Source organism: Pocillopora verrucosa, chromosome 1 (assembly GCF_036669915.1).
Source record: "Pocillopora verrucosa isolate sample1 chromosome 1, ASM3666991v2, whole genome shotgun sequence".
Classification (NCBI taxonomy): domain Eukaryota; kingdom Metazoa; phylum Cnidaria; class Anthozoa; order Scleractinia; family Pocilloporidae; genus Pocillopora; species Pocillopora verrucosa.
The window spans coordinates 2962848-2975021 of NC_089312.1; the positions used below are offsets into that span (position 1 = coordinate 2962848).

The 12174-nt window shown below is 38.6% G+C and overlaps 1 long non-coding RNA gene across 1 annotated transcript; it reads right to left on the bottom strand.

Annotated features, from left to right (window-relative positions):
- Nucleotides 1-7546: 7546 nt before the first annotated feature.
- On the bottom strand, nt 7547-11615 carry LOC131783997 (uncharacterized). Its single transcript, XR_009340172.2, has 3 exons — nt 10593-11615; nt 9899-10058; nt 7547-9236 (listed from the first exon to the last, which is right to left on the bottom strand). It is a non-coding gene; the product is annotated as an uncharacterized lncRNA (long non-coding RNA).
- Between the last annotated feature and the right edge of the window lie 559 nt (nt 11616-12174).

Here is a 12174-nt window from a genome sequence, read left to right on the forward strand (position 1 = left end):
AACTTGCTAACAAAAAGTTTTGTTAGTATTATATCACCAAGCTCACGTCATTTGTTTCCAAGATCTTCAAGTTCTATTGGCATTTGGTGACCTTGTAACACTTTGGGACTAAAATCACTCGTGTGTTTTCGGAACTTTTCAGCAAATTGTATTCATATTCTAGCTGTTTTGATTCATAAAAATCTTTGTATTTCGATAAAATGATTGTTTTAAGTTCAGCTTGAAATCCACAAGTAGACATTGCTTCCTTGATGACATCAAAACTGGACTTTTTGCAAGTTGACCGAAACTCGCGTCGATTGTGATCTTGATGGTGCATCGCTCGTACTTTCTGATGGGTATAACTAAGCAAATATGAAATAGTCCAAAACAGTAGGAAATCAGAGACCTTGTTCGCCCCAATCTTTGGTTCGTCCTCCTTCGATCTGGTAGAATTAGCCTTCTTTTTCTTCTTGTCAAAGAAAATCAGAAGGATCGAAAACAAAGGAATGTGCGATCCTTTCAAGGCAAATTGTAGTCCGCTATGCCTGCCCATATGTAGCAATATTTAATCCTGTGATATTTTTGTTTGATTTAGACTTCTTTTGTTTCAAATTTAGACTTTGTGCCCAAAATTTATTTAAATTTAAAAACAAACTCCTATAATCCTTTTAATTCATTTAAATTTGATCTTTAATTCATATTGATTTAAACTTTAATTCATTTAAATTGAAACTTTTAAAATTTTATCGAAAGTTTTGTATTTGATTTAAACTGCGAAATTCTATTTGATCTTCTTCGGGCGAGCTCGACCAGAGTCACGTGACTATGTCACACGTTCAGCTTCAGCGGTCATTATGTTTGGCGGGATATCTGAACGACTTCGATAAGCTTCGATTCCTTAGACTTCCTTGATGTTGCTGTTGGTTTGCTGTAAAGGAAACAAGTTTCAACAATCTGAACAAGCAACTCTAAAATGGCTAACGAGCTAGAGGAATGTTTAAAATATGTGTTGGAGAGGTCCAAGGAAAGACATTCACCGCAAAAGTGGAGGAGACGACTGTGAGAACTTGCTTAATGAACTGCTGCTGCACGTCAATTTTCTTGGCAAGACTGTCCAGTTCTTGCATGAAATTGGAAATATATCATCTCTTGACTATCAGGATAAGATGAAATAAAAAGATCGGGAAAATGTTTATTCTGAGGTAGAAAAGTAGTTTGTATGTCTCTATAATTATTGTTATTATGAATTCACTCGATCTGCATTGACTTGCGAACTGCCTTCACATGACTTACGTTTGTTCTTATTTTTTTCCAATGTTATTACCACCATGAGATATATTTCCCTTTTTTGCCCTAATATCAACACCTGGTTTCTGCCTCCTCGTACAGATATTTCTTAGGGCCCTTCCAGAAGACGTTCAGACAGTTAGCTGATCTTTTTCCCCAGGGCTTGGTCCTTTCCTTTTCATCAATTAGTATCACTGCGAAAAGAAATCATATTTGTGTTACTATTAGGGCTTGAAGGGCTCAGTTGAACCTTAAAGTGTTACTCAAAGTAATTGAATTCTTGTTGATGAAAAAGAAAACGTGTAAATTAGAATTTATGGGGAAAATGTGTCAGACCACCTGTCTAAGTAGTATTCTACTGCATGGCTTTGATTACATCATGTATTGTAAAAGTGTCTAAATAAAGTTATTACAACAACTTTGCAGTTAAAATTCATGTTTGCATTGGTGTTGTTCTAATAAGAAGAAAAATGGTCAAGCCAGCAAAATTGCAATGTATTACTAAATTATTTAAGGGCATGGGGCATTTCCAAATATTATTATGCAGCCACATGTGACCATCTGTTCTGTAAGGTATTATTAAGGCTTTATTTTGTCAAAAAATAATCGGTGAATTTTCTTGAGTCATATTTCATTGTGACACCATCTTGAGCAGCCAACTCGTCTCTCACGTTGAAGTATTGGCGCAGCTCAGTAGGTAGGCTTTCTCCTTGGTTGGGCCATCCATTCAGAATCACCGCTTTCAGAAACCGCAAGACAGGATCTTTGGCAGTTTCTCCACGGATTTCTTGGATTTGTGGCTCTGATAGCATAGGTGACAGCAGGTCCTGTTGCATAAGCTCGAAGCCGATTCCTTTCTCTGAGGCGTCTCCTTCTCCTTCAGTAGGTGCAGTTGGAGTGAAGAACTTCAAGACCGGAGAGTTAGACACAGCTTTTTTTAATCTTCAGAAAAGCTTCTTCTTGCTCTTGAGACCACTCCCTGGGAACATCTTTATGTGTAAGTCTGCGGAGGGGCTCAGACATATCAGACAGGTCTTCTAGGAACCTAGAGAGGTACTTGACTGTGTTCACAAAGCGCTTTACGGCTTGGACATCTTCAGGTCTAGGCATACTGCAGATAGCTTCTACCTTTTTCGGATCAGGTTTCAATCCTTCGCTGGTCAACAAGTGACCGATAAATGGAACTTGGGGCATTTGAACTCAAACTTCTCTCTATTGAGCTTAATGTTCCTTTCTTAGCATCTTGTCAAGAGGCTTCTTAAGTTCTTATCATGGTCATGCGATGCTGCTGACAGGGTAGGACCCTTTCCTGTAATAAGCGGGTCGTCAAAGATTCTGTGCGTCAAGTTTTTATTGAAACAGCTCAGGGGCAGGTGAGATTCCATATGGCATACATTTCCAACAGAAGCGTCCCCATGGTGTCTGGAATGTTGTCGGCAAACTTGACTCGTTGTCGAGCTCAGCATGCAGGAAACCATCCTTGAGATTTGCTTTGCTGAAGACTTTAACATCGGCTAGATCAGAAACAATATCTTCTATAACAGGTAATGGATAGCGTAATCGCTTCAGTGCTTGATTCAGGTAGACCGGGTCAATGCAGACTCTCAATTTTCCATTGGGCTTTTCAACCACTACGAGACTTGCCACCCAGCTGGTAGGCTCTTCTATTTTGCAAATCATTTGTAGTCCCTCTAGGCGATCTAGTTCCAACTTCAATTTATCCTTGAGTGCGAACAGAACTTGGCGAGGTGGGTTGATTACCGGTGTGACTGTCTTGTCAATTTCGAGGTGAAGTTTTCCTTCTATGCAGCCTTGTTCTTTGAACACATCTCCAAACTCCTCTTCCACTTGATTCAGAGCAAGACTTTCAGTGTTGGTGGTGACTTGCTGAATGTTCTCTTGCAGCACTGTTACTAGATTCATTCGCTGAGAAGCGTGAGATCCAATGAGCGGCGTGTAATCGCCTTTCACAACAACAAATTCAGCATTGTATTTTTTTTTTGTTCTTCGGGTTGCGCGTGCCAACTCGACATGTTCCTAAAACGGGCATTATAGACTTGCTGTACATCTTCAAAGTACGGTCGCACTCAGCAACGTTTGTTCCGGGCGGCACAAACTCCTGAGGCAAAACATTACACGAAGCACCCGTGTCAATCTGCATTTGGACACTTTCTCCCGCGATTTCCATCGTCGCGAGGATTTTATTTCCAGGAAGGTTGTCTTCGTGGATCGTATGCACATTTCCTTCAGTCGAGACGAAGGTTACGGATAGCAATTCTTCTTCGGATGAATAATCCGGGTCTACCATGTTAACACCATTCCGTGGTCGGCTAGTTCTACCGGGAGTGCTCCTGCACATTTCGGCAAAATGGTTTGGCCTGTTGCAAGTACGGCACACCATTCCAAACGCGGGACATTTGGTGCGTTGCTTGATGTGCCTTCCGCAGTGTTTATAACACTTCAACATCTCTTTCGATTCAGGTACAGGTTGTTTTGGATTATTGTTTCGTTGTTTCGGTGGCGCTCTGGATTTTTTTCGCATGTCTAACGCATTGACATTTTCTACTAGCGTGTTTGCGTTTGGTACTTGTCCACTGAACGCCTTAAGATGAGCACACGTAGTTTCGGATGATCGACAGATATCCAAACACTTGCAAGCGTCAATTTCGGCTCTTGTAACAGCTTTCTTCGAACGTTATTCTCGGCGATTGAACCTGTAACGTTCATAGATGACATTCGTCTGGCCAATACAATGGGAGTTCCTTAGATCTAAACAACGTTCATGTCCTGTTTCTCATCTTCGTTACGAAACGGCAAACCATTGTGTACTTGTGGCGCGTCGGCGCCAATGCATGTGATGAAAGTTGTTACGCGAAATCCGCTTTCTTTCTCGTTCAACTTCGTGACGGTTTCGTAAGCGTCCCATACTTGCTTCCATTTTTTCCAGTTGTCGGGGAGCTTTCCTTTTAATTTCAGCCGTCCCGGTGGAAGTACATTCGACGTAAAAGTCGGTAAAGAGACGTGTTGTGTTGAACCAGAGGTCAAGCCGGAGGTGTCCGAATCTGCCGGCGTTGTCGGCATTCCTCGGTTTCCACGTTTTGCAGGTCGCTCTTAAAGGCTTTTAGACGGCAATTCGAGGACAAAGATAATTTAGAAGACTCCTGACGGCACATTACAATTCCTACAAGTCGAGTAAATCTTTTAGTCACATGGCACCCGAGGCACATGACAACTAACACAAATTACGTGATACGGTGACCGCGTGACATAATAACGTTGGAGTGTAAATCAATTCACTTGATCACGTAGTCCTCGTGAAAATTGGATTACATCGCCACGATGTGTACGGCAACAGTCAATTAACCCGGAAGAACGCTATCCCATGAGACTTGGGAAGCGTGGGAAACACTCGCTCAAATTATGTAGGTATTCTGGTGATATTAGGGGGCTTGGAATGTACTACTGGCTAGAGGTACAGCTTGCATACTTAGTGGACTTTGTCCAATTCTTATTATGGTTTGCTCTAAATTTTACTTTTCTGCACTCAAAGTTGTAGCCTTACACTCTTTGGAACCATTTTTTTTTTAAAGAATACATTTGAATTTTTTTTCCCTTATTTGGTCTTGTACCTCTGGCTGGAAGGATCTCAGGAGGCTTAGAAACGACTACAAGCTAGAGGTGCAGCTTGCATATTTAGTCTACTTTGCGAAATTTTTAGTACAGCTTGCTTATTTTACTTTTTTGCACTCCAAATTAGTCTTACACTCCTTGGAATCTTATTTAGTCGATAGCCTCTAGCTAATAGGATCTTTGGACCCTTAGAAAATACTTGAAGTACAGCTAGCATATTTAATTAACTTTGCCCAGTTTTTATCACAATCATTTGCATTTGCTTTGCATTTTACTTTTTGGCATTCCATTTTAGTCTTATACTACATTGGAATCATTATTTTCAAGAATATCTTCTTGTTCCTTGGCCATGTACCTACCACTACTTATTTGATAGCACAGCACACAAACTATGAGCATCATAGCAGGCATTATTTGGCAATAAGCAAAGGGTTTCTGGTTGGTGTTCATTTTTACTAAAAAATCAATAAATAACACAGGCACAGGTTAATCTCATGTATATAATTGTATAATATATATATATATATGCATGCTCACTAGTTTATCTAGTTTGAGCACTCTGGCATGGCTTAAATGATACCACACGTGTGAGATCACTTGGGGTGGCTATATAGCCTTACCTCCATCCTAGCATCAGCACTGCACTGATGAGGCCCAGAAGGCCGAAACAGTACTGTCTGCAGTTAGTTATATATATATATATATATATAGGAAGTCTGCAAGTCGATTTTCGCGTGGAACAGTGCTCAATACGTTGAAGCAGAGCAGAATAAATATTATGAGGGAAAAAGGGACGCAACTACATTTCCCGACAAGCCTGTTTCATGAATCGCTTCAAACTAGATAAACTAGTGAGCATGCATAATGCTAGCAGCAATGACTCATCCTAGTAGAGTGCTCAATTTGGACATGAAAGCAAAGCTTTGTATGCCAAAGAGCTATATCTAACTGCAGACAGTACTGTTTCGGCCTTCTGGGCCTCATCAGTGCAGTGCTGATGCTAGGATGGAGGTAAGACCATATAGCCACCACCATATAGCCACCCCATATATATATATATATATATATATATATATATATATATATATAGTTGTCTAGATGATCACTCTATATTTTCAAGAATAACTTGCCCTAAGGTTTTCATACAGTCCTACATGCTGTTCAATATCATTGAAAAATACAAAGCAAAAATGTCAATTTGACTACTTAAAGATGAATTCATTTTAGTATTTCAGAGAATGGTTGGCCTTGTCAACAATACTTCCAAACAAACACAATATCATGAAAATAGACTGTTCTTTTCTAAGAAATTCCACTCATACTTAGGCAGAGTATTACATGACAAACTTCAGTAAATCTGGTGGACATGTTCAAGTTTAAAATGAATTTCAAGTCAAATCTAAAAGTGGTTATGTTGGTATTGAAATTAATCCACAACCAAAGAAAATACAAATCAGGCTATTTTAAATTTCTTAACTTGAAATTCATTTAAAACATAACAATGTTAATAATTTCAAGCTTACTTCACACACATAAGCTGCCCCTCTGGCTGGTGGTGTGTTCTTAGTAATCCAAGATCCTACTAGCTGCATAAACAAGATTGCAAAGCATGAAAATATACCTATACCACAACAGTACTAGACTAACATGGAATGTAGAAAGGTCTTTCCATAAATCAAGAAATAAATGAAATGAGCTAAATTCAACTTAAATGCACGTAGTACCTCTAGCCTGTAGTATTTTTTAAGCCATCTAAGATCTTTGCGGCTAGAGTTACATGACCAAGAAACAAGAAGATATTCACGAAAAAAATGATTATAATATAGTGTAAGACTAAATGGAATGCCAAAAAGCAAAATTCAAAGCAAAGTCAATTAAATATGTAAGCTGTACCTCTAGCCGGTAGTATTTTCTAAGCCTCTTAAGATCCTATCAGCTAAAGGTACAAGACCAAATAAATAAGACCGCATTCTATTGGTTATTAGGTGTGAGGACATGACTGCAACGAAAGACACAACAAAACGCTACAAAGTTATGCTATGCAGCAAAGGGGCATTCTATTGCCCGTGTTCTGTAACTTTCAGTTTGATGTGAGAAACCGCTGGTATGCGCCTGCCTTCGCTTCCCACTCCAGAATCACGAAGAAGAGAAGGAGAAAAACACGTCGGAAAACAACAATGGGTTGAGTGTTTGAGACAACCTTTCTTGCCATTTTTCCCCCTGTAACTTAGAAGCGGCTAAATATTAAAATTGTTTTGTGATGTGTTGAAGGAAGTTATTTTCAAAAAGCAAAAGATTGTACAAACGGCTTCGAGTCTTGTCTTGTGATTGTTTGGGCGATCGATGTAGAGGATGTTATTTGTGAAGGACGCAAGGGGCCTGTCGAAAAGCACAAACGAATTGGATTGTACACTTTAATCGTGTCTCTGCTATCTCAAGTTATGGTTGATCGTTTGAAGTACTCACTCTCCTGTAGGCGTTTTTAGAGCTTCAACTGTACTGTCAGTACAATGTACTTCCAATTATAGTGAAAAATTAAAGTTTACCGTTGCAGAAGTTTACGTTTTGTTTCAAAAGTTTTCTTTTGACACGAATCACAACTGGCCGATTACCAAAACAAAGAAAGCCAATGCCGAGTAAAGAAAAGTAAGACTATGTTAGCACTAGAGATACTGTAGTTACATCAAAGAGCTTGTTAGAAATGGAGGAATAATTATGGACTTTATCAGAGCAAGGAAAAGTCTTTTCGATCGTTAGTCTCAAAAATATCATCAGATACGATCAATGATGTGGGGGAATTTTGAATTAAAACAAGTACTAGCATCTGTACCAGTTTGGGCTTCCAGTTGTAATATGAATAGTTAAATAAATCAATTATTTCTTAATAAAATCATATTCATATATCAATTCAACTGTACAACAAAATGATGTACACTCTTTGCAACCTTTTTCTCCAATCTATTATATTACCAGAGTTATGTGACAATTCGATAGTCTGAAAAGACTCTTATTACATGCCACACAAGAAAGAACCAGTAGGGCTGATATTTAACAATGAGGATAAAAAACAAAATATTTCCAAAAGCCTTTTTTTTCCTGGGAACAAGACTAAATGAGGTCAGATGAAACTTATGTGGAGAGGTTTGTTGATCTCCTTAATTTTTCAATGTCTTAGTTCAACCGTACTTTAATTACTGCAGCGAGGTCTGGGGGCATTGTAACAAGGGTCTTTCGAATAAGCTCCAAAAGTTGCAAAACCGGGCTGCCCGTATTCTGACCTTCTCCAGTTATGACACAAGCGCTTATCCTCTTTTTGTGCAACTTAACTGGAGACGGTTAGATACTCAGCGACAAATACAAGTGGCCACCATGGTCTATAAATCTATACATGGTCTTGCGCCCGACTATCTTGGTTCTCTTTTCACTAAATATGATCCTCCATATAATCTAAGGAACTCTGAAAACAAACTAGCTGTTCCATTGCCTCGCACCAATTTCCTAAAAAATAGCTTTAGCTATAACGGTGCGGTTATATGGAATAGCTTGTCCCCTGAATTGCGGCAAGCAAAATCACTTCAATCCTTCCGAAATGGTTGTCGCAATTTCTTCCTCTGAATCGACAAAACACACACGGCATCTATGTAAAGCAGAATTTCCTTATTTTTTTCTATTTTACTTTTAAATTTTAGATCATGTTTATATAGATTAAAATAGATTGTAACTGTAATAATAGATTGTAATAATATTATTATTTTATCTGATAGATTTACCGTGTCTAAATAAAAATAAAGTTCAAGTTCAAGTTCAAGAGAAAATGGATGATTTACATCCATCAGATTTTAGACAAATGAGACTCAAGTCAAAAGGGCACTTTGACAGTGCATATTCTGCAGTAATTGTATTGGCTTGGATGCCTATTTGAGGAAATGTATAGTTTTCTAACCAGGGGTTTGGCTGTGCCAATTTTCAGGCAGGCAAATCATGTATCAGTCACTTAAGAAACTTATAGTTCTCAATGGAAGGTCAAACACTCTTAAGGAACATGACAATATTTCACTCCTCGTATTCTTTTCCAATTAAATTTGGACAAAACTTTGAAAAACTTTATTGACAATTTTACAATTTACAAAAAAGATATAGACACAAGTTGCATATAGCATAAGCTAGTTGAGGCAAGTTGCATGGAGAGAACAAAAGATTGATAATTAATGCCAGTAGTACGCTTCTGGTACTAATGACATTCTCTTCAGTGAATACCAACTTGCCACAGTAAATGTCACACCTATCCATTCCGTCAATAGTACCAACTATATGTAGTAGGGTCATTTCATATCTCCCTAAAGAGCAAAAAACATAAAAGTTAATTCCTATCATCAGTCTCGATTAAGAAATAAAAACTGAAGGTTCAAGACATTTCTGGCGAAGTGAAATGCAAGTCAAACTGGTTTGAAGACATTTTAACCTGAAATTCGTTTTTAAAATATGACAGAAATACTTTAATTAACATTCTAAAGAAACAAGGAGTTCCAGCCCCTTGAGTAATTATCCATTTGTAGTAGCACTCGTCTCGTATTTTAAGAACCAGAGAAGTTTGATAATTTTAGTCTGCAAGTTTCATGATACACGTCGACTAAAAATTCATTTCGTATGGCAGAAGTATTCTACTGAGATAAACAAAACAGAATGAAGCTGACGCCATTCGTTTCGAATAACACATGAACATGAGGAAAACGGCACCAGTTTAGACTCAGGAGCACTTTTCTGAGGTAAATGAACTGGTTGGACCGAAAGCTAAATAAATAGAAAATAAACTGACAGTGGTGAGGGATTTGGGGGCCATGTGATAAATGAGTTTTGCCGAAGTTAATCCTCTAGTTAGCACTTGGAGCCCAAAAAGGCAAGTGGAAAAATTCTCACCATAATACAGCAACGAAATAAGATAAAGCCGGAGATGATTGAGGCGAGACTATAAGCGTTGTTAAGACACATGCCTACATACCATGTACAACAGACTTGGAGAGCAAAAAGGCCAAAGACAGTTGTGAGCCATGACTTGAAAATTCACCTCAACCTCCCAAAAAAGAATTCGCCGAAGGTTTTGGCAAGAGCAACTCAATCCTGAAGCTGGAACATTTTTTAAAGCCTTATATCCGATGCGACTACAAAGAGAAAGAAAAGACGATGTTATTTGAAGTGATTTGAAGCTCGGGGGCGGCTGTGACTAAAAGTAGAACGGGGACGTGGGACTTGGGGACGCGGGACTTGGGGACGCGGAACCCGGGGACGTGGGACCCGAGGACGTGGGACCCAAGGACGTGGGACCCGGGGATGTGGGACTCGGAGTGATTTACTATAATAAGTTGACTGTTTCTAGTTTTCTTTAAGTTATCAGGACTTATTACAGTTCCACTGTTCCCATTCTCATTTCTCCTCATTTTTTCTCCAGTGTTATCAGGCAAAGTGAAGGTGATTTGGCATTGAAATCAACTTCATTCACGTCTCAACAGGTGTGTTTTCACAGCTTGTTGAAATATCGTGAGTCTTTAGTGTTCTTTCTTGACCATTGCATTTTTCCTTATAATATTGGCATCACGGTTGGATGAATCCCAAATGTTGTTAGAGCTTGTTTGTGCATGCATGTAACAAACATTTCTTAGTGTTACATCTGCTCACGGATCGATATTCTATTTTACCTTAATAGGTAGATAGCAGCCCAGTTCAGTCACCAGATGCTAGAAGACAGAAGGGGTATGCTAGGAATGTACATTACATTAAAATGATACGAGTATTCACTAACTCCCAACATGTGATATTAGGAGTTACATGACAGAAAGAAATTGACACATAGTAACAGAAAAACTAAGTGTTCGAGTAAACCATTATTGATTGATACCTATGGAGGAAGCTATACCAGAGCTACTGACGTTGACACAATGTTTCTAGCCTTATTTCATCAGTTTTCTAAGTAGTGTAAAAACTCCTGAAAGCAGTTAAACATTTGTCCCCAACTGTGGCAGCTACAGTTGGCTTTCATGAAAAGGTTTATTGTTTGTGTACAATTTGTTTTATTGTTGACCCGCCCAATGTTGTAAAACCCCACAACAGCAGTTACTTGATGGCTGGTTGTTATAATCTTTTAACAAGGTTTCACTCTGTTAAACAAACCTTTTATTCTTGCTGCAGGAAAAGACAAGTGGAGGAGTTTGGCTTTGTGCGCAGAGCAACACAATTTGAAAGCAACGAGGGCACTGTAGCAACAGAATGGAAAGTAAACTTCATGGAGGTAGTTGACGGTAATGATGAAAGTATCATCACCAGTAGCCATGAAAGCGAAATCACCAGTAGTGATGAGTGAAATCGATGATCAGTATGGATGATTCTGAGCAGGTATGTCTAAATGTATTTTGATTGAAAGCAGAACTCTCCTTTCTTGATGGAAGAAAGAAGTGTATTTAGCTTTTCTGTGGTGTCCAGAAAGTTTTGGTTGATTACTTCATTGCTTTTCCAAGAATTGGATTTTTACTCATAATCGCTTCCATTATGATTTTTGCGTGATTAAAATATTTCCATTTTGAGCACTTTTTCAAGGCTTAAAAAGGTACGTTAAAAATTCACTACCATCCAGTAAATTAAATAACAGACTGTGTCAATTTCCACCAGTTTGTTCGGCATTTCGTATCACTATTTATCAACAGTTTTCATGCGTATTGTCAGACTGAAAAAGCAGTATACATCTATTTTCGTTTTGCTTTTATCTTGTGGGCTTTTCGTTACTTGGCGCGGAATTGGAACCTTTGCTATGCAAGATGTGATATGTTGATGTTCTCTTTCTAGGAATCTAACAAGTATTACGAAGACGACAAGCGTATGCCATACTGAGAGAGAGGAAGAAGCTCTGCATATCTAAGTGAAGAGGTTGTCGACATTTTGATGAGAGAAAAAGAGCCCGTTTGTACCGAAGTGCTACTTCAACTTTGGAAATTTAGAACAACTATCGTTACTAAAACGAAAGTGGTATGAATGAGGTTTCTGTTACATTTATCATTATCATATCACAAGATGTGACTTTTTCCTGTGAATTCATGCACTGCCAACAGTTACCGATAATAGAGAAATTTTTAGCATGGCGTTTCACGGCGGGAAGCGTTTCACGTCGTTGATTTGTCGTTGGATTCTTCAATAATTCTCTCAGAAAAGTAGGGAGAAATGACACCTTTACGACAAAGACGAAGCCACTTATTTTCGTTTTACAAATGCCTGATGACAGAAGTGAAA